At 41.0% G+C, this 22,013-nt stretch overlaps 1 protein-coding gene across 7 annotated transcripts in view; it reads left to right on the top strand.

Annotated features, from left to right (window-relative positions):
- FOXJ3 (forkhead box J3) overlaps nt 1–22,013 on the top strand; it is a 197,712-nt gene that overhangs the window by 39,037 nt on the left and 136,662 nt on the right. For 5 of the 7 annotated variants that reach the window (XM_030823612.1, XM_030823610.1, XM_030823611.1 and 2 more), the window contains exon 1: nt 6,936–7,143. The exons of 1 other annotated variant lie outside the window; for it this stretch is intronic. The gene's annotated coding sequence lies outside the window, so the exon portion shown is untranslated. Of the gene's footprint in view, nt 1–6,935; nt 7,144–22,013 lie in introns of those variants that run through there. One more of the 7 variants, XM_030823609.1, reaches the window with a different exon arrangement.

Below are 22,013 nucleotides of genomic sequence, written 5' to 3'. Positions count from 1 at the left end.
ACTGTGCTGGGCATGGTAGTTCACACCTATAATTCCAACACTTTGGGAAGTTGAGGCAGGAGGATTGTTTGAGGCCAGGATTTCGAGACCAGCCTGGGCAATATAATGAGACCTTGCCTCTATTAAAAATAATAAGAATAAAAGAAAAGAAAAACAGCTGTATCTTAACATTCTTTGTAAGTTCCCCACCTTCTGGGGCATGATGTGGTCCATGGCACTTATAAAGGGTTGTCTGAGCCCACAGATCAAGACTGACTGACTTTCAAATTCTGTATTTTTATTTTATTTTATTTTTATTTAGAGGCACTGTCTCACTATGTTGCTCAAGGTAGGGTCTCTCTCTCTCTCTCTTTTATTTTTTTTGAGACAGAGTCTTGCTCTGTCGTCCAGACTGGAGTGCAGTGGCACAATCTCGGCTCACCGCAACCTCTGCCTCCTGGGTTCAAGCAATTCTCCTGCCTCACCCTCCTGAGTAGCTGGGATTACAAGCATGCACCACCACACCCAGCTAATTTTTGTATTTTTAGTAGAGATGGGGTTTCACCTGTTGGCCAGGCTGGTTTCGAACTCCTGACCTCAGGTGATTCACCCACCTCAGCCTCCCAAAATGCTGGGATTACAGGTATGAGCCACCACTCCCGGCGGGTCTCTAACTCTTAGCTTCAAGCGATCCTCATGCCTTGGCCTCCCAAAGCTCTGGGATTACAGGTGTGAGCCACCATGCCCTGCCTCAAATACCTCAAATATTGTATTTTAAAACCTTTCACTATATTACACCAATCATCCCATTCTCTATATCTTCTCGTAATCCCCAAGCAATCTTTCTACCTGAAGATGACACCAGAAATTTGTGTCACTAAAGAGAAAGACTCAGAAAGTGTCTGCGCTAGTCAGTACAGGCTCTGTTATGCTATGGTATCAACCCCAAAATCTCAGTGGCCTAATCAGCAAAGGTTGTTTTTCTCGCTTATGCTGTGTCCTTCCCAGGTCAGCTGTGGCTTTGCTGCACATTGTCTTCACTCTGGGACTGAGGCTGGTGGATTAGCCTCTATCCAGAACATTGCTGGTCATGAGGACAGCAGGAAGGGAAAACATGGTGCAGCACATTGCCTGAGAGCTTCCAGCTGGAAGTGGCTCATACTGCCACTCACATTTCATTAGCTAATGCAAGTCACACAGCCAAGCCTGCTGTCAATAGGAAATTACAGTCCAATTCTGGAAGGCACAATAAGTGTTTGGGAACAATTATATAGTCTTCCACAGGGTCTCTTTACCCTTTATTTGTGATACTTGGATGTAAATACACCTTCTCACAGTGCCTCACCCAGGACCTTACGACTCTCATATTGGTGTAAACAATCCTGCTGGTTTAGAGTCTTTGAAGGCAGGAGAGAGGGCTTAGGATCAGACAACTCTGGCTTCAAATCCTGCCTCTGACACTTAAAGTACTGAGCCTGTTTCCTCTTCTTTTACATGATGACCATCTTGGAGTTTTACTGTAAGGATTAAAAAAACCAAACAGATGCAAAGGGCCTATTGTGTTGCTACTCACACAAAGAACAGTAAATGTTAACTATTCCCCACCAAACTCCATCTAGCACTGGGGTTTCTTGATGGTTCTTATTTAGCTCATTAGGCATGAAGTAAGCCAATATCTTTACAACTTTAAATAACTGTTTCTTACTACGAAGTTTGTACCAGAGTTTCAGGCTCCTTTGGGCTGCAAACCTTGGCTACTTTTTCCTGCTAACCAGGTTCCTTTCTATCATCTCAAAAGATATTGCTAACTAACTGGCAGAGAGATTTTCCTTGATCCTACTCTGTTTGAACATCCTCTGACTCACCCTTCCTAGTGCCACCCAAGTTTCATCTGCACCATTGCTTACACATAATACAAGTACTTTATTTACTCTACGCATTTGTTAATGTTTGTTCAGCTGTCTTTGTGCCTTTGTGTCTTTCACTGTGCTTTTAATTAGCTCGGCTGATTCTAAGAGTGGAGGTAAGCCAAGGTTTGAACCAGGTGGTTACAAGGAACATGGAGATGGGTTGCAGGTGGCGGATGGCCGATTGTTACGAATGCACTGGTGCAAATTCATTGACAGCCTAGGAAAAAAATGTATTTTAGGCTAATGCCTTCTACTGGAAAAAAATAATCTAAGCTACTCCTTTCTACTAATAATGATTAAGTAGTAAAGTCTTTGGGAAGGATCACATTTTGCCTTACTAATATAATCTGAAGTTAACACCCAGCTACCAGAGGACAGGAACTCGATGGTTTACATAGAGTGATGTGGTCTAGCTGCATGAGTTAGTTATTCCCATCAGCCACTAATTTTAATGACTACTTATAAGACTATCACTTCTGTGGCCTCTACTTTTATTGTATCTACCCAACCTCTTTGACTTTGCACAAGCTGTTCTCTGCCCCCAATTGTCTTTCTCTACTCCCAGTCTTGCTTCTGTCTCTGCATGGCAAATTCCTTCTCATTTACTAAAATTAAGCCTTAACTTTACCTTTTAAGGGTGAAGCTTTCTTTGGCCCCGGTGACTGTGCCCCACCCTCCACCTCATCCAATTTTACAGCATTAAGCTGTGCTTCTTTTCTGTTTCCATGGCACAAGTATAAATTTCTACCAAATTGCATTGGGATTAACTGTTTACACGTCTGCTTCTCTTTTTTTCTCTTTTGACTCCTTGGTATTTCGTACAACACCTGGTATAGAGTAGGTGCTTGCTAAATGATTATTGAATGCTATTTAAGTGTGCATAGTGACCAACGCCCAAGCATTTTCCTTAAATAGCAGTCAGTAGTGCTGAGACCTCTCAGATGGCTTATGTATAGCCTTTTAAAAAACCTAATTCAAGAATTATAAAATATTACATAAAGATACCCAGGGAATCTGGAAGGCTCTTCCCGGGCTAGGAATAATAGGAGGCGCTCTCTCGTGTTTTTCTCTCTCCCTCTTGCAAGTCTTGGCTCATTTTAAATTCATTTCTCATTTTCTGATTTCCTCTTACAATAAATACAGAGGGAGAAAAGGATCAGGTTAAGGCTCATTTATCTAAGTGTCTAGGTCATGTGAAGTGTTGAACACTCTGCTGTTGAAGCACTGCCAGTGTCCAATCAAGGTTTTTGTAGGGCTGTGTTCCTTTCAGAGAATTCAGAATTCAGATGAAGCTAGCACAAGATTGCAAACAATACAAAACAATAAAACCACTACTTTATTCCTCTGGACAATCTGTGTCTTTTAAGGATCCGTCCCTTGAGCTGGATAATATCTCCTCTTTGAAGGCTCTCCTGCTCTGCACCCTCCCTTCTAGTGCACTCCCATCTCCCAAGACAGTCAACTACTATACTCTTTTCTGTGCTGACACTGGGACCTTATAAATAATAATAACAGCTGTCTTGGGGACCTTTATTTTTGGCAGCCTGTGCATGGTCTCTTTTGCTACATAGCTATGATTATTGTTCCCATATTATAGGCAGGGAAACAGAGGCTAAGAGAAACTAAATAACTGATGTAGGCACAAAGGAAGTAAGCTATGGAATATTAGACTTGAATCTAGGTATGCCTTCTCAATCTAGGCTTTAAGCTTTTCTTCCTTACAATGTTCCAGAATTCCCCCTGCTGCTATGGCCATCCTAGCTTTTTATTTGTTTTTTATTTTTCTTAGAGTCAGGGTGTCACTTTGTTGCCCAGGTTGGTCTCAACCTCATGAGCTCAAGTGATCCTCCCACCTTGGCCTCCCAAAGTGCTGGGATTACAGGCGTTAGCCACCATGCCCGGCCTGCTTTATTCTTTTTTTTTTTTTTTTTTTTTTCTTTTTTGAGGAGGGATACTCCTCCACTTTTTTTAATCTTAAAAAAATTAAAATAAATGTTGTTGTATATATTTAAGGTACACAACATGATGTTATGGGATAGTCAAAAAGTCACTATAGTGAAGCAAATTAACAGAGCCATCATCTCACACAGATATCCATTTTTTTGTTGTTTATTGTGGCAAGAGAAGCTAAAATCTACTCATTTAGCACGAATCTCATATGTAATAAATTTTATTGCCCCTCCACCTTTTAACACCCTGGGACTCATACTTATTTCCTTCCCAAAGCCTGCTGATCCCCACCTTCCCACCTCATTCTGGCAGCTATCCACCTCTGTTCTCTCTCCAGCCCTATCCCATATTAGCTCAGGATGAGCACTTTAGGGAAGTGCCTCAGAATTCCAGACAAGTGAGAGGAGCGGAGCTGCCCAACACTTGTAAGAGGTGGTGCCCAACACTTGTAAGAGTTCAAGACAAGTCTGAGCAACATAGTGAGATTCCATTTCCATAAAGTTAAAAAACAAAAGCTCCAGACTTGGAGCTAAGTCTACTTTCTCTTTCTCTCTCTCTTTTTTTTTTTTTTTAAAGACAGGATCTTGCTCTGTTACCCAGGCTGGAGTGCAGTGGCACAATCACAACTCACTGCAGCCTTGACCTCTTGGGCCCAAGGGATCCTCCCATCTCAGCCTCCCACATAGCTGGGACCACGGATGCACACCACCCTGCCGGCTAATTTTTTAGTTTTGTAGAGACAGAGTCTCCCTATGTTGCCCAGGCTGGTCTTGAACTCTTGTGCTCACGGAATCCTCCCGCCTCTGCCTCCCAAAGTGTTGGGAGACTGTAGACAGACTGTATGTTATTTATTTTTTAGAGATGGGGGCTTGCTGTGTTGCCCGGGCTGCACTTGAACTCCTGGGCTCAAGTGATCCTATCCTCCTGCCTCAGCCTCCTTAATAACTGGGATTACAGTCAAGCGCCACTGTGCCCGGCTGAGACTGCATCTTATTTATCTTAGTCATTGCTACTATTTGGTTCAAGCCATCATTCTGTACCTGGGTAATGGAGCCTCTGGCTCCCACCATTGTCCTCTTAGGTCTGCTTTTAGTACGGCGGCCAGAGTAGTGATCTTTTGAAAGCACGAGTCAGATCCTATCACTCCTCTGTTCAAAGCCCAGCAGTGGTTCTGTTTCAGCCAAGATTCTTACAGCTCCCTACTTGAGACCCCTCTCTCTGATCTCCTCATTCCGCTCCCATTTGGCCTTCTCATTATTTCTAACACTTCCCGAGGCTTTTGTCTCTGGGCCTTTCCACCAGCTAGCTGTTCCTTCTGCCTGGGACACTCTTCCCCAGACAACTGCATGGCTGACTCCCTCAGCTCTTTCAGGTCTCCGATTTAAAGTCATTTTATATATGAGGCCCATGCTGACGGCTCTATTTAAAATTGCAGGCCAGGCGCGGTGGCTCACGCCTGTAATCCCAGCACTTTGGGAGGCCGAGGAGCGCGGATCACTTGAGTTTGGGAGTTTGAGACCAGCCTGGCCAACACGGTGAAACCCCATCTCTACTAAAAATACAAAAATTAGCTGGGCGTGGTAGCGCGCGCCTGTAATCCCAGCTACTTAGGAGGCTGAGGCAGGAGAATCACTTGAGCCCGGGAGTTGCAGTGAGCCGAGATCGCGCCACTGCACTCCAGCCTGGGCGGGAGAGCAGGATTCCCTCTTAAAAAAAAAAATTGCAAACCCCCTTCCTCCAGTTTTCCTCATACCCCTTATCCTGGTGTATTTTTTTTTCCCATAGCACCCAATGCCTTCTAACATATTACATAATTCTCCTACGTTTATCATCTTTCTCCCTATATTAGAATGAAAGCTCTACGAGAGAAGGGTATCTGTTTTCTCTCTCTCTTCTGTTTACTGATACATCCCAAGCACTAAAATAGTGTCTGGCAACCTTAGTAGTGATTGGCAAATATTTGTTGAGTGAATGAGTACATGAAGCTTCAGAATCTTGCTAGTCTTATAAAGAAAAGGAATATATGAATACTTTGAATCTCCAGTGCCTAGAAATGCTTGACCAAACGGCAGGTGTTCAATGTTTACTGAAGGAATTGTGTGCTCAGATCTGCTGGAGGTCTTTATCTGAACCCTTTGAGACTATGTCAAAAAAGTACCCAGGGCCAATTCACTCATGCCTCTCCTTTTCCTCTCATCCAATCAGCCTAGTATTCATCTAACAAATATCTAAGTCTCCAAATATTGAGCCATCCATTGTGAGTTCAAAAGCGTGTTTGGCGCTGCAGGGGAATATGTGACTAATGCGAATGAAGCAACAGCAAATACTACACTGGAATGTAATTAAGTGTGAAATTATAGGGCAGATTATCAGTGCTAATAGTTTAGAGAAAGAATCAGTGAAGACTGACGTAGAGGTAAATTCCAAAGTTCACTCGTCGACCAAACTACCCTTCTAAACGCTCCACCTACTGATAGTAGGACCATAACCTGGGTAGCTACCTTGAGAATCAGAAGGGCCTTTAGAGTTCCAACTCCTTTAAGAAAGAAAGTAAGACCAGGCACGGGAAAGGCCTCCGCAGACATGAGTCTAGCACCTGGGACTCATGAAGTTCTGAAAGGAGGGGTGTCCTGAAGGTCCAAGGCGCCTTTATTGGGGGTGCCGGAATCCGCGGTGTGCCAGGTCGGAAAAGGCGTCCGGTTTCCTGGAGAGGAGGCTAAGGTGCCAGGCGCTTCGGTGAGGTGGCGGAGGTTGGGGGGCGGGGGAGGGCAGAAGGCATCATTCCTTCGGGGAATGGGGCCCCAGGTATCCGTGGGCAGGGTCCAAAGCCACCGATCCCTACTGTCCTCAACTGCGGGGTTGCCTCCGCCGCCTTTGCTCCCCAGACGCCACTCCGAGGCACAAAGACCCCAAGTCGCTCGGAACTGCCGGCCGCTAGATGACACCGGCTGCGCCGAGGCAGAGCCCCGGGAGTCTCAGGGAACTACTTGTCCCAGCGGAGGGATCCCGCGTGCGTCGAAGCGGCCGTGGCCGCGCAGGGACTTGACGCCGCTGACGCCGGGCGGGCGGCCTAAGCGACGTCGCAGGAGGCGGTGGCGGCGAGGGCGGGAGGGGGATGCGGGTCGGGAAGTAGTTCCGGGTGCGCGGCCCCGGATGTTGGCTGCTCTTGCTGCCGCCGCCGCTCTCGGCGCTGCTCGGGGCCTCGACCGCTCGCAGTAGGCACCGTTGGGACCTTTCCCGGGGGGCGGAGACGCACGCAGCGGCCGGGGGCTCGGCCGGGCCGTCCCGGCCTGCGCAGCCTGAGGTAAGTGCCCGCCGCCGGGGCGGCCGGGCCTGGGCGGCGGGCGAGGAGGCGGGGCTGGGGCATCTCCCGGCACGGAGACAGGGGCTGCCCTCCGCGAGACGCCCTCTCTCTTCTAGCCGCAGCCGTGCTGCGGGTTGGGCGGCGGGCGGGGCAGGGGGCCTGGGCCCGGGCTGGGGCCTGGCGGGCGCCGAGGGCTGGGTTCGTCCCTCCCCCGCGGCGCTTCTTCTCAGCTGCTGCTGCCCCTCAGCCGGGAAGCAGCGGCTCCGCGTCTCCCGCCCCTCCCCCAGGCGGGGCCCCGGGGAACCAGACGTGGATCCCGGGGGCGCCTAGTCCGAGGGCAGCGACCGTCTCCTTCCCTCCATGACCTGTCCCCTGGTCTGGGCTAGCCCCCGACCCCGGCACTCTGCGTCTTCTTCCCTTTAAGCTTGGGGGCGCTTTTCTGCCGGCAGGGCGGGCTGTACCTCACGCCTTGGAGTGGCCCTTTGGGGAGAAGAGGCCCATGCGAGGGTGCCTGCGTTCCCGCCCATCCTGTGTCTGTGTCCTTTGCTGGGATTAGGGCAAAGGCAGCCGTTCCATGCGGACGTGTTGCTGTCCTGTGTGTGTTGCATCCTGCCCACGTGGTAGAGTGTCTCCCGCCCCCCCCCTCCCAGCTCCATTTTTGCAGCTGGTGAGGAGGGAGGTTAACGGGATGGTTTTTCCTCTGTGATTTCCTCCGGGTGGCATGGAAGGTGTTAGGGTCAGTTTGCTTTGCCGAGGCCCACTGTTGGTTAGATGAAGAATCAAGAGTTGTACTCTGAAATTGAGGCCAGTAGGGGACATAACAGGGCTTAGTTTCATTAACATCTTTTCTCCTCTTCCATTAGCTGCTCTTATTCTTTTCTCTATTGCTTAATCATAGAGGATAAGTGCTTGCTACGGATGCATTCAGGTGTATAGTTTTCATTTCTCTGTTTTGCTTTTTGTGTGTCTGGTTAGCAAAGGTTTTACTATTCCGTGTTGGTGCATTCCACGTCTGTGTTGTCCCTAGTTGGATTCCTGAATGAGTTAGAGCCATTCACTCTAATTCCTGAAGGAGTTAGAGATTGGTGGGCACCTTTTTGGTCTTTTTCTGAGATTTATTTGTGTGTGTTTTCTTCCTTCTGTTTTGTTTCCCAGTGAAAAAGCGTGATGTCATAGGAACGTTACATGCATAGCTCTTTTTCTCACAAGGCAGCACTAGTTTCACCTAGTCGCTTATTTTGTAGAAGCTCTTTTACTTCACTTTTCCTCTTACTCTGTTGAGTACCCATTGCACTCTCTTTTTTGAAACTGGTTTGAAACATGTTTTGAGTAGTTTTTTTCTTAATGTCTCTTCCAGATTAGGGTTTCCATCTTCTGTTTTGCTGTTTTGAGACCACAGATTGTTCCCGCAGTAACAGTGAGAGAAGCCTATTCCTCCTGGTCCCTAGCAAATATTTATAGAAAAGCAGTAACTCTTCTCTTTTTTTCTGAGTGGCATGTATTATATAGATGTGATTAAATTTTTTAGTTTCTTAGATAAATAGGAGGATTTCTCTTTTTGCTTTTGTGTCTCAGAACTGAGGTGAATCTTCTTGGTTTTGTGCTACTGAGGACAAAACTGGGAAGTTTCTTATGCTTTCATTAGATTTTTTTTGGATGAGCCTAGAACGTGTTTATTTTGGCTCTTTTTTGTTCATTAGTTTGGGTAAAATAAAAAAACTTAATGTTTCAAAGTCACTTATTAGATTCCAAAGTGGCCTGCATTCTCACTTTGTTTTTCACATTGTACATTCTTTGAGTATATTTTTGACATTTTTTTTCCTTTTTTCTGGTACAGTTCGTATATTCCCTTTCCTTCTATGTAGAATGAAAATATTTAAATATAGATTTTAGATTATATCTGCTTTCATTTTGCTAAGTATGGGTGGGGCAGTGGAAAATGGAGAATGCTGTTCTGATACATACTGAGGCTTTTTTTTTTTTTTTGGTAAGTCAGCATTTGTGTACTTTGTAAAGTACCGTGTTATGTATGTGTGAAGTAGTCTGTATGAAGAGACAAGATATGTGGTCTCTTGGAAAGCTTCAACTTATGTCGAAAGAACAGAGTTTCTTTTTCTGTTGGGGAAACATCTGCATCATTCAGAATTACCAAACTGCATCAAACTTCTCCTTGGGGTAACAGTACAACCAAGGTCAAAAGTGTAAGGGACATTTGAGAAAAGATACAAATTTCCAAAGGGAAAGAGGTGTATTTCAGGAGAGTGAAGGGGCCTGTGCATAGCGAGAGAAGTGGCAATGTACAAATGATATCAAGGAGCTTGACTGTCAGATCATCTGTGTCGGTGAATAATAATAAATGAGTTTAGGATTGGTGAGGGGGTATTGGTGGAGGATCTTTCAAGGATAGAGGGTTTAGTTTGATAGGGTACCACAATGGGTTCTAAAGAATGAGAGTAAGATGATGCGTCTTGTTCCTGAGGAAGGTTTTTGTATCAGCTGAGTGTTCTGGGAGTGGAGAGACTGATTAGAATGCTTATGGAGAATTTTAGGAATAAGCTGATGAGGGTCTGATATGAGATAGTGGTTGTAGGAATAAAATGATAGCTAACGTTTACTTACTGTATGGCAGATATTGTTCTAAGTGCCTTACGTGTGTTTAATTCATTAAATCTTCATAATAAGGTATTAAAATCAGAAGGGACTTTGGGCAAGTTACTTAACCTTATGCATGTAATTATTCCCATATACAATGAAAGGTTAGATGAAAGGTAGATTTTGCACTGACCAGGGATATAGATGCTAGTAAAACACATCAGTGGATGTGTGTTGGGAGGTTAGTAGTGTAATGAAGAAAGAGCTTTGAGGTTTGGAATTTTGGGTCCTGTAATAGGCCGATAGCATTCTGAGAAGAACCAGAAAGTGCATCATTTCCAGGTTAGGAAGATTTTCTACAAGGGCAGGGTGTTGACAGTTTCAAATGCGGTGTAGAAGTTCAGAAAGTGACTACAATGAAAAGACAATTGAATTAAACCAGAGGAGATAATTTGTAACCTTAGAGAGAAATTTGAAAGGAGGGGTAAGAATAGATGCCGGATTTGTTTTTCACAGGATTTGTAGAGACATTAGGATCTGATATGGTAATTATTAGTATTTCCTTAAAAAAAGAAACAAACTTAGGTTCCAAAGCCAGTGATTTTATACTTTAACGCTTCTCTCCTTAAACTTTTATTCTTTTTTTTTTAAAAAACAGCTTTCTTGAAGTATAATTCACATACCATTTCATTCACACATTTAAAGTATACAAGTCAATGGTTTTTAGTGTATTCACAGAGTTGTGTAACCATCACCACAGTCATTTTTAGGACAGCATTTCAAAAAGAAGCCTTGTACCCATTGGTAGTCACTCCCCATACCCTCACCTCCAGGCAGCCACTAATGTACTTAAAATCTTGTAGAGATGTTGATAATTCCAAATGCCTGTTGTGGGCATTTCATACAACATACGGTCTTTTGTGTCTGGCTTCTTTCACTTGCATATGTTTCAAGGCTCATCCATGTAGCATGTATCAGTATTTCATTCCTTTTTATTGCCAAATAATATCTCACTGTATGAATATACTACGTTGATATCCATTGCTTTAGTTGGTGGGCATTTGAGTTTCTTATTCTTTTATTATTATTATTATTATTATTATTATTATTATTTGAGACAGAGTTTCTCTCTGTCTCCCAGGCTGGAGTGCAGTGGCGCCATCTCGGCTTGCTGCAACCTCTGCCTCCCATGTTCAAGCGATTCTCCCACCTCACCCTCCCCAGTAGCTGGGATTATAGGCGTGCACCACCATGCCCGGCTAATTTCTGCACTTTTAGTGGAGACGAGGTTTCACCATGTTGGCCAGGCTGGTCTTGAACTCCTGACCTCAAGTGGTCTGCCTGCCTTGGCCTCCCAAAGTGCTGAGACTACAGGTGTAAGCCACTGCGCCTGGCCAAGTTTCTTAATTCTTTTAAGCTTCTCCCCATTTTCATTGGATCTTCACCCTGCCAACCCCTCCCATGGCCTTCTTTTAGATTATAACCTCTGCCATGCATTTTGTTAAGCATTGGGGATATAAAGATGAATAAGACATGGCCCTTGAACGTTCATATAATGTTTTATTGGTTTATATACATTTTCTCATACATTCTCTCATTTGATCTCAACAACCCTGTGATAAAGGCAGAACATCTTAAGATGAGCAATTTGAAGTTTAGGTGACCTGCTTAGGGTTGTACACTTAAGTAATTGGTGGAGCAAGTGGCTCTTCTTAGTTCATACTTGTGCTATTTCCACTACTCTGTGCTGCTATTTTAACTTAAAGATTCTCATGTAATTTCCTGGAGACTTAGAGGGACTGGAAAATGTACTGACTCAAAGAATCATTGTTTTTGTTTGTTCGTTTGTTTTGTTTTTGAGACAGGGTCTCACTCTTGCCCAGGCTGGAGTGCAGTGGCGTGATCATGGCCCATTGCAACCTCAACCTCCTGGGCCCCAGTGATCCTCCCACCTCAGCCTCCCAAGTAGCTGGGACTACAGGTGCACGCCACCATGCTCAGCTAATTTTTGTATTTTTTGTAGAGAAGTGGTTTCGCTATGTTGCCCAGGCTGGTCGCAAACTCCTGGGCTCAAGTTATCCGCCAACCCTGGCCTCCCAAAGCGCTAGGATTACAGGCGTGAGCCACTGCACTCAACCCACTGATTTTCTTCCGGACTTAAAATGAAGATTTTTTTCCCTAGATTCTGCCACTTGTTTGTTCTGTGTTTTAGAGAAATCATTTCATATTTCTTTTCTTTCAGAACTTTCATGGAGTTCATGTGATGATAATGATAATGATAATAATAGCTAACATTTTTTGAAGCCTCACTATGGGCTTAAAAGTGTTCTAAGTACTCTACATTCATTATCCATATCTTACAACCCTTAATATTTTATAAATTTTATAAATTTTATAAATATATTTTAGATTTTATAAATTTATTGTAGTTGTAAATTTTATAAATATGGTAGTTTTACAGATGAGGAAATGGGCACAGGTTAATTTGACTATGGGAACATAGCTAGGAATGGTAAGAGCCAGGATTTGAACCCTTGTAGTCTATTTTCAGAACTCTGTGGCTCTTAATCACTACACTGTTCTGTTTACTGTGTTATAAATTAATAGAGGATAATATTTCAAGTAAGGGCATGACCAGAATATGAAGATTTGATTTTGAATGTAGTTAGGGAAACAGTTAAACAGCAATTTTAACTTGACATCGCATCCACATTTCTTTTAAAAGTGGACTTAACACTACAGTATACAAAGATACATATTGTTTAGACATTTTTTTGTTTGTCCCTGCTCAAAGCTTCTCAGCTCAGAAATTACATTATTTTCACTGATGTTCACTGTTGGCTTTGTTAGTCACTTAGCTTTCCACATTGCCACTATTCAGAAACCTTGGCTTGAGACAGCTAAAGCTCACTTTTACCTCTCTCCTCAGCCTTCCTTTAACTGTGAATTTTTGTTTTCCATTTTGAACAGTTAGCCTTTCAGTCCTAGAGGGAGTTATTCTTTACCTCTTCCACTCCCAAACCCAGAAAACACCACAGTGGCATTTTATAACAACTGTCACAAAATTTGACCATCTTAATTGGCATAACATGATTTTAGTGCACAAATAAGAACCAAAGCCTAGTGTTTTGGTTAAAGAGATTGACTTACTCTGAAATTGGAAAAGGCATCTGCTGTACAGGATTTTTGATTTAATAGAATTTGTTACAACCAGATCAGCAGAGCATTATTACTGTGGGCCATCTGTTGGGATATGGAAATAGCTTTGTTATATGGAACCGGATGTTGTTTTTATATTTATAACAATGACATTCTACTTACTTTAAGTAACCTTTTGTAGTTAGGTACCTTTGGCTGCCATTCTATTTGACATGTATGTCAACTGATAACCTGAGAATGTGATGTCTTTCAAAGTGGCTATTATTCCTCTATGGGATCAGGACAACACAGATGAAACAAAAAGGAAATGAGACTCATACAGTGTCAAACTTTAGTGCTATAACAAGATAAAATATAGGAAAAATGACCTGGCATGGTGGCTCACGCCTGTAAACCTAGCACCTTGGGAGGCCGAGGCGGGTGGATCACTTGAGGTCAGGAGTTTGAGACCAGCCTGGTCCACGTAGTGAAACCTCGTCTCTACTAAAAATACAAAAATAAGCTGGGCATAGTTGTGGGTTCCTGCAGTCCCAGCTATTTGGGAGGCTGAGGCAGGAGAATCACTTGAATCTGGGAGGCTGAGGTTGCAATGCCGCTGCATTCTAGTCTGGGCAAGGGAGTAAGACATTGTCTCAAAAAAAAAAAAAGAAAAAAAGGATAAGTATGAATATGTGATATGAGATAATTAGGACCATATTAAATAAGAGCTCTGACCTTTAGACTATTAATAAAGGCCTCGTTTCTAATAATTACTAAGCCACTTGGTTGCTCTAAGAATTTTTACCATAAATCTAAAGTGATTTGATTTTGATGTAATTGGACCTACATTAATACCACACTGTCTGACTTGTTTCCCATCATCAATTGATGAAATAGTCTGTAACAAGACTCATATTTGTAGAGTGGGACTCAAACTTAGAGTGCAATAAGAGGAACTGTTTTTAGAACGTAGACTTAGAGAACTCTGTTCTGAATTGAACGCTAACAATTTGAAGATGACTGGGTCTTTGGGTAGAACTTTTTATTTTTTCGAGACAAGATCTTGCTGTGTCACCCAGGCTGGTGTATAGTGGCTCCATGAGAGCTCATTGCAACCTCCCAACTGCTGGGCTCAAGCGATCCTCCTGCCTTAGCTCCCCAAGTGGCTGGTACTAGAGGTGTGTACCACCACACCTGGCTAATTAATTTTTTATTTTTAATTCAGAGAAGATCTGATTATGCTGGCTCCCTAGGCTGGTCTCGAACTCTTGGCGTCTTCTTCCCTCCTTGGCCTCCCAAAGTGCTGGGATTGCAGGCGTGAGCTACCAGGCCCGGCCTGGGTGGGAATTTTTAGAGAGTCTCTCCAGAAACTGCATGATGTCTATTTTTATTGTCTTCAAATCAATGTAGACAGTCTATGGATTCCATAGAGTTGGCCAGCTATTCTAGGATGAACTTTACCCAGTAAACTGACTTTCAGTCAGAGTTTTCACCTGGAGTATAAAACAAAAAGTTCTAACGGAATTTTCCTACCTTGAGTCCTCCTCAGTGGTGTAGTGTTTACTAAGGAAATAAGATTGATCTGATTGATTGGTAGAGTGTGGTGCCAGTGTGACCTTATTAAAAACCTTGTAAATTGGAATCTTTTTTTTTTAAGATTGGGACCTGACCTTTGACACCATTAATAGGCCTTGTTTCTAATTAGCACTATTGTGTTGAAACAGATTTGTGAGAGGAATGGATAATAAAGGAAAGACTGCTAGAACTTACTAACTGTTGCAAATTTTGTTTGCTTACAGAGAGAGGGGATTGCAATATGATGGAAGTAGGTTATCATAAAGACTCTAGATTTTGGCTGGTGGTACATGGGTGCTTATTAAATTATTAAAATTAACTTTAAAAAGTTTGTGTGGCTTGGCCATCAAATTTTGGGTAATTACAGGCATAGCAGTCAAACATGCAGCAATCAGGGTCAGGTTGGCCTTTCTGAATGAGGATGGAGCAGACTGTCATGGCAGGAGGTGAATGATACATGGCGTCTCTTTTTGCTAGGTTAGTTGGGTCTGTGAGTCTGTGGCACTTTACTTGTCTACCCTGTGTACAGAACTGTTGATGGTATTGTCCCACTGTGTATACGTGGGTAGCCGTCACCATCAGAAATGGCACCTTTGTGTATCAGAGGAAGTTGTGTTTTATATTGTTATAGGGGATGTGTGTTTCCAAAAGATTTCCACCTTACATTTGAATAATATTTTTTCAAAAGTGTTTGATCTGTTGGATTTTGGAGCCTTATAACAGCCTTGTGATATGTGTTAATAGTGATATGTGTTAATAGTGATATTCCTATTGACAAATGGAGAAGATGAGATAGAAGCTAGGACTCAGTGCCACTCAGTTATTTAGTAGTGGAGCAGATACTGGAACCCAGACCCTGCATTCTCCTTGTTTCATACACTTAGTATGAAACTGACAAAGTTTTGGTGAGGAACTTACTCTGGATTTTTGAGGTAAAAATGAAAGATTATAGACCCCCAAAGGACCTGGCCTACTTGGAGCAGAACATATGAGAATATCAGACTTAGACTACTTAAAACCAATGGGAGTGGTTTCTTCCCTTGTTAAATTTAGGTCCATTTCTAGTCATTGGAAGCATTTTTACTTGAATCTGCATTCTTTGTCTTTGTAGAATTCAGGAGTTAAGGGAAACTTTAAAGGATTACTCAACAGCAGATTTGGTCTTGTTTTATGTAAGTACACATCTATAAAATTTAGACTTTGAGAAAGTATCCCTGGAACATGATTCTACTAAGGATGCCTAGGTTACTGCCACAGTGGGAGATGTATTGTCTGTTGCCTGGTGGTTAGGAAGAGTAACAGTATATGAAGAAGTTATATCTGCATAGAAAAAAAGACTGGGAGAGAATGCGTCATAATGGGTAATTTAAATTTTCTTCTTTGAACCTGTATATATTTTCTAAGCTCTCTACAGTGACCATATATCATTTTTGTACTCAAAGAAAATGCATACAGTTTGATTTTTATGGTTCAACTGAGAATTTTCAAAAATGTGGATCTTTGGACTTTTTTTTTTTGAGTTGGAGTCTCACTCCGTCTCCCAGGCTGGGGTGCAGTGGCGTGATCTCTGCTCATTGCAACCTCAACCTCCTGGGTTCAAGTGATTCTCCTGCCTCAGCCTCCCAAGTAGCTGGGATTACAGGTGCCCAACATCACGCCTGGCTAATTTTTGTATTTTTAGTAGGGACGAGGTTTCACCATGTTGGCCAGGCTGGTCTGGAACTCCAGACCTCATGTGATCCGCCTCCCAAAGTGTTGGGATTACAGGTGTAAGCCACAGTGCCCAGCCTGATTTTGGGACTTTTGAAGAGCAGTTTAAAGACTTGATGCTCTGAAGTTGTTTTGCTTTCTAAGCAGTTTGTTAACAAATCAGTTTTATAAATTATTGATTATCTTATGGGTCAAGTTGTGAGTGTATTAAGTGGTTTGGATTTTTCTTTGCATTAGAATTTGGTCATTTAGTTCTGCTGATCAAGAAATTAATTTTAGTCCCCTGGAAGCAACCAAGACCTTAAGTTTACTGACAGTAATTATTTATCAGTAAATGACCTAGAAATAGCACTCCAATTTAAATCCTGAAAACTAACTTAAGGATCTACTTATATGCTTCCATTCCTTGGCAGATTTCTAATAAAAAAACAAATTGTTAGTGCTTCTTTAAGGTACTGTTTTTCATCCAGGTACATTGGACTCATCATTTCCCTCACTCATTCGCTTGCTCATTTGTTCCCTCTTTTGCTGTGTCCTGGGCACAGTACTAAATACTGGGGACACGACTAAGGCAGGGTCCCTGCCAGCAAAGACTACAGCTTTTAGTTTGGGAGAAAAATCAGAGATGTCCTTGGCATCTGGAAGTATTCTGTGATTTCTTCTGTTTTCTTCTTTTCGTCTAGAAAGGCAGAATGAGTAGCTTGTTCAAAGAACTTAATGGATTTAGGGATGTGAATAGATGGCTTTAAGGGAAGCTGATGGCTTCATAGTTATTTCTCTGATTGCAAAATATTGAAAATTTGAGGAATTTCCTCATCTAAGGCGCATTTGTTACTGAGGTAGATGACCTGGGCATTCAGATTCGTATCAGGTTTGCTTTGGGAACTTAATCAAACAACATTGTATCGATTCTTCCAGGATGGAGACAGTGTCTTTTTGACTCTTATCCTCTATACTTAACACTGTGTGTGACACATAATAGGCATTATTATATAGCCATTATACACTCATGTGCCACGTAATGACATTTTGGTCAACTGTGGGGCATGCATATATATATATATATATATATATACACACACACACACACACACATACATACATACATACAGTGGTGGTCCCATAAGGTTATAATGGAGCTGAAAAATTTCTATTGCCTAGTGACCTCGAAGCCATCATAATCTTGTAATTAAAAAAATAAATTTAGTGTAGTCTATGTGTACAGTGTTTATAAAGTCTACAGTAGTGTGCAGTAATGTCCCAGGCCTTCACAGTCACTCATCACTCACTCACTGACTCTGAGCAACTGCCAGTCCTGCAGCCTCCATTCGTTGTAAGTGTCCTATACAGGCATACCATCTTTTATACAGTATTTTTACTGTACCTTTTCTGTGTTTAGATACACAAATACTTTTGTATTCCAGTTGCCTGCCATATTCAGTGCAGTAACATGCCATTCAAGCTTGTAGCCTAGGAGCAATAGGCTGTACCATATAGCATAGGTGTATAGTAGGCTCTACCATCTAGGTTTATGGAAGTACACTCTGACGTTTGTACAATGATGAAATCGCCTAACGACACGTTTCTTAGAAAGTATCCCTGTTAAGCGATGCATCACTGTACTAATAAAGGATGTTGTGTGTTTAAATTTAATTTTAAGAATTTTAATATTACTACAGATAGTTTTGTCTGAAACAGTGATATATATGTTATATATAGTGTATATATACTATATATGTTATATATAGTATATATAATGTTATATATAGTATATATAGTATATATGTGTTATATATAGTGTATATAGTGTATATATACTATATGTATGTTATATAGTATATATGTAACTATATATACTATATATAACATACATATAGTATATATGTTATAGTTATATATATGTTATATGTAGTGTGTATATATATATATATATATATATATATACAGTAGTTCCTAGAATTTTAAGAGTTAATCATTTAACTCTTTTAAGAAGTTAAGAATTTTAAGAGTTAATCATTCAGGTAAGTGTAATATATCGCTAAAACACTTGATATATAGTCATTTGGCTACTTTTAGAACACCTTTGGTCACTCACAGCTATAAGGTAACCTGTTTGTTGTTAGCTTTAATTGAGGCAGAATTTGCATCTAACGTCATCTCTTTTTCTTAGTTCTTCCCTGTGGAACAGTAGGGACCTAGTCTGCCTTCTTTCACAAGATAATCCTTCAGTTATTTGAAGGTGATTATTCAGCATATGTCTCTTGAGTACCTGCGCATGCAAGACACTGTCCTGGATATTGTGAGAGATTGAAAGGTAATTAAGAGGCATAGTCTCTTAGCAAGAAATGGGTACAGATACTAAGAGCTATGGGTTTACTGAGAAGAGGGAGTGTTTTCTGCTTATGATGATGAAAAAAGCTTCGTGGATGAGATAGTGTTTGGATTAAGATTAGACATGGAGCATTCTAGGCTGAGAGCATAGTCAAAGACTTAGAAATGAGGAAGCACAATGCAAGTTAGAGGAATAGAGACCCAGCTTGGTTGTTCCCCAAACTATCCTCCAGGATATTAAAACTGTTCATTGTTGTATCCCCAGCACTTGGAGGAGTGGTTGGCTAATAATTGGTGCTTAATAAATATTTGTTGAATGAATGAATGAATGGTCGTATTTGAGAAATACCGATCATCATTTTCTTGGACGTTAACAAAGCATTTTAATATTAAATTTATTTAGAAAAAAATTTTATTATTTTTAATTATAGAATGTATTAAATCTTGAAATCTCTGAAATATTACATCTGTATGGTAGGTGAGGGAAGCTAAAGTTTTTATTAAGCTAAACACAGTTTCTTCAGTTGTTATACACTTGACATTTGGTTTCTGATCCCTCACTAGTTTGATATCCCTCCTTCCAAGGATTCTGTCATGTAAGTGTTCTTAAAATGTGGTGCTCAGAACAGAACATGTTTCCCTCCATAGGTGATATTTTTTTAATTCTATATTAAAACAAAACAAAAACCCCTCAGAATACAATACTCCGGTTGTGAACTAAGTAGTGAGGAGTACATGGTACTGTTACCCTCCTTTTCTGGATACTGTTCTTCTAATGAAGCCTAAGATTGCATTTTGTTTCTTTTTAGCAGCTGAGTCACTCTCTTGGCTCATATTCAGTTCTCATCTTAATTTACAAGAAGTTCTTTGAGTAGATTCAGAGAGATTTCCTATTAGTAGAGCTAACTAATGAATGCCCATTTTCTTCTGATTGAGTCTAGGCTGTTTTCTCAGAAGTACTAGTCATCCTTAGCTTCCTGAAATCTGAGAAAGAAAAAGAATTAATTATCCAGTATTGAGCAACACCAAAACTTTATCAACGCCTTGAGATATCAAATAAAATATGAAGAACCCCCCTTTACCCATTGAGATTCAACAAATTTAGGTGCCACATATGCCTCAAATATCTTTTTTTAAAAGTATTTCAAAGAAAATCATAGACACTGTCTTTTCACCCCATGCCAGTATGCATCTCTAAGAAAACATAGATATTTTCTTATATAACCCATACCATCATGTATCTAACAAAATAGACAATATTTTTAGGTGTCATCTAATAACCAGTTCATAAGAAAATGTCCTGATTCTTTAAAAACATCTCTTTACAGTTGGTTTTTAGTTGACTCAAGATCCAGATAAGGTATATACACTGCATTTGGTTGTTATATTTCTTAAATCTCCTTTAACTGAACCATAGCCACTTCCCACTCTTCCCACCTTTTGGATAATTTGACTCCTTTGGCCCATCACGTCTCTATCTGTACCAAATTCTGTTCCTTTTGAAATATCTGCTAGATTTTTTCTTCTTTTATGACAATTCAGCAATCATTTTGGAGTATTATGTGTAGAACATGTGCTAGGCATTATGGGAGATAACAAGTTAATTCGACATGTACATGGACCACTAGGAGCCAGCATTCCAGTGGTAGGGACAGATGCTTACAGAAACAACATGAAATGGATTATTTGTCCTCCAGTGCATCATGCCTTGATAATAAAGTCTCCCATTTTTTTTCCCTGGAAAATGATGCCAGTGGAATCTTCTTCATACATCTCTTTAATCATATACTGATCAGGAACCCGCATTTGGTTTCCTCTTTCAAGTCAGTTCATACTTGACTGTTTTTGGCCTATCACTCAGTTCTTCCACTGGCTCCCACTGTTATCCAAAGTGGCACAAAAATCTTTTTATTTACTTTATTAAAAAAACCCACGTTTATGTTATGTAGAATTTTCATTTCTCCAACAAGATTATAAACATCTGGAGAGCAAAAGTCATACTGTCTTCTTTTTCTTTATAATACTGGGTGCTTAATAAGTACTTTTGAAGAGTTCTGGTACATATATCAGGTCTGTTCTTCTGTTTCCTACCTTTCTAGAGTCAGCTGGAGATTCTGCCAGTTAAAAGTAAATAATCCAGACCTGGATCTCTTCTTACCTCAAAAGTCTTCTTACAAACAGTCCATTCAGTGGTCTAACTGAATCAGGGATGACAGATAAATGATTTTCATGTTACCAATTCCCCATCACCATGTCCTTGGCAGACTACTAATTTCTGATTGTGTTTAGACATTATTTTCTCATTGTAGCACTTCAGGCAGCCACTCCCTATTGAGCATTATTGACAAATGATAGGAAACCGTTCTGCTACCCTTGTCCTAAACCAGTAGTTCCAGAATCAGACTACATCAGAATCACTTGAGATAACTTTTAATTAATAGATTTCCCAAGTTTCACCTAAATCAGGATTTCCAGGAATGGGATAGAAATGATTATAAAGTCAGCAGTGGTTTGTTTACTGGCTTTGGGAATGAGGCAGGTGATTTTTATTTTGTTAAACATCTCTGGCAGTGGAGACTTTATAGCTTCTTATCTTTTCAGTTTCAGTACAGCATTTTATTCCTCTGACAGCCAGTAAGTTCTGTTAGGTTCAGTGGACTTTTCAGCAATATGGGTAGGATCTGTTGCTTTGAATTACACCAGGCAAAGCACATGAATCAAATGCCCAAGATAAAGATACAGGATCCAGAGAAGTGGCATCTTGGTTTTCTAAATATAACTGAGTTCAAATTTAAAGCCTTACAGCCTTTAGCCCTCCAAAAACTTATTCTATCTTTGTTTAGTGAATACCTGTAAATGTTTAAAATGTAAGAGTTCAACATTTTTGCAGTAGATTAGCTTTTGGGTTTTTCATATTTCATGTATATTCAATAAAGGTGATTTAAACATATGTGATCTAATTTCATATACCTTTAAACATATAATGTGATCTAATTTCGTATACCTCTAATTTCATATATCTAATTTCATATATCTTTAAACATATAATGTGATCTAATTTCGTATACCATATAATTTCAGTATTTAAACATACAGTGTGATCTAATTTCTTACACCTTTGTTAGATTTTCTGTAAAAATAAATGTGTAAATTGGGAAAGGGTTCTTTATTAGACCACATGATATGATTTTGGGACCAGATATTAGGTAGTTAAGTTTTTGAGCAAAGTAGAGAGACTGAAGCCTCAGGATTATCTAGTGAGTTAATGACAGACCCAGAAATAGAATCTTGTGCTGTTTGCTTGGGTTATGATTTAGTTTGAAGAGGGTGGCCTGTGATCTGTTTACATAAATTGCAGGAAGTAAGGTTTGGGGTTTGGAAGAAGTTATAGCTCTGTGATGTTTGGCCAGGAAGCCCCCCTCCCCCACGCTCACCACCTGTTTTATTGACACTAGTCCTAAAGTATGGAGGAAAACAGGCAGTTACGTATATTTCCTACTGTTAAAACAGTCTTTAAAGGCTGA

Source organism: Nomascus leucogenys, chromosome 12 (genome assembly GCF_006542625.1).
Source record: "Nomascus leucogenys isolate Asia chromosome 12, Asia_NLE_v1, whole genome shotgun sequence".
Classification (NCBI taxonomy): domain Eukaryota; kingdom Metazoa; phylum Chordata; class Mammalia; order Primates; family Hylobatidae; genus Nomascus; species Nomascus leucogenys.
This window is presented reverse-complemented; position numbering and strand designations above follow the sequence as displayed.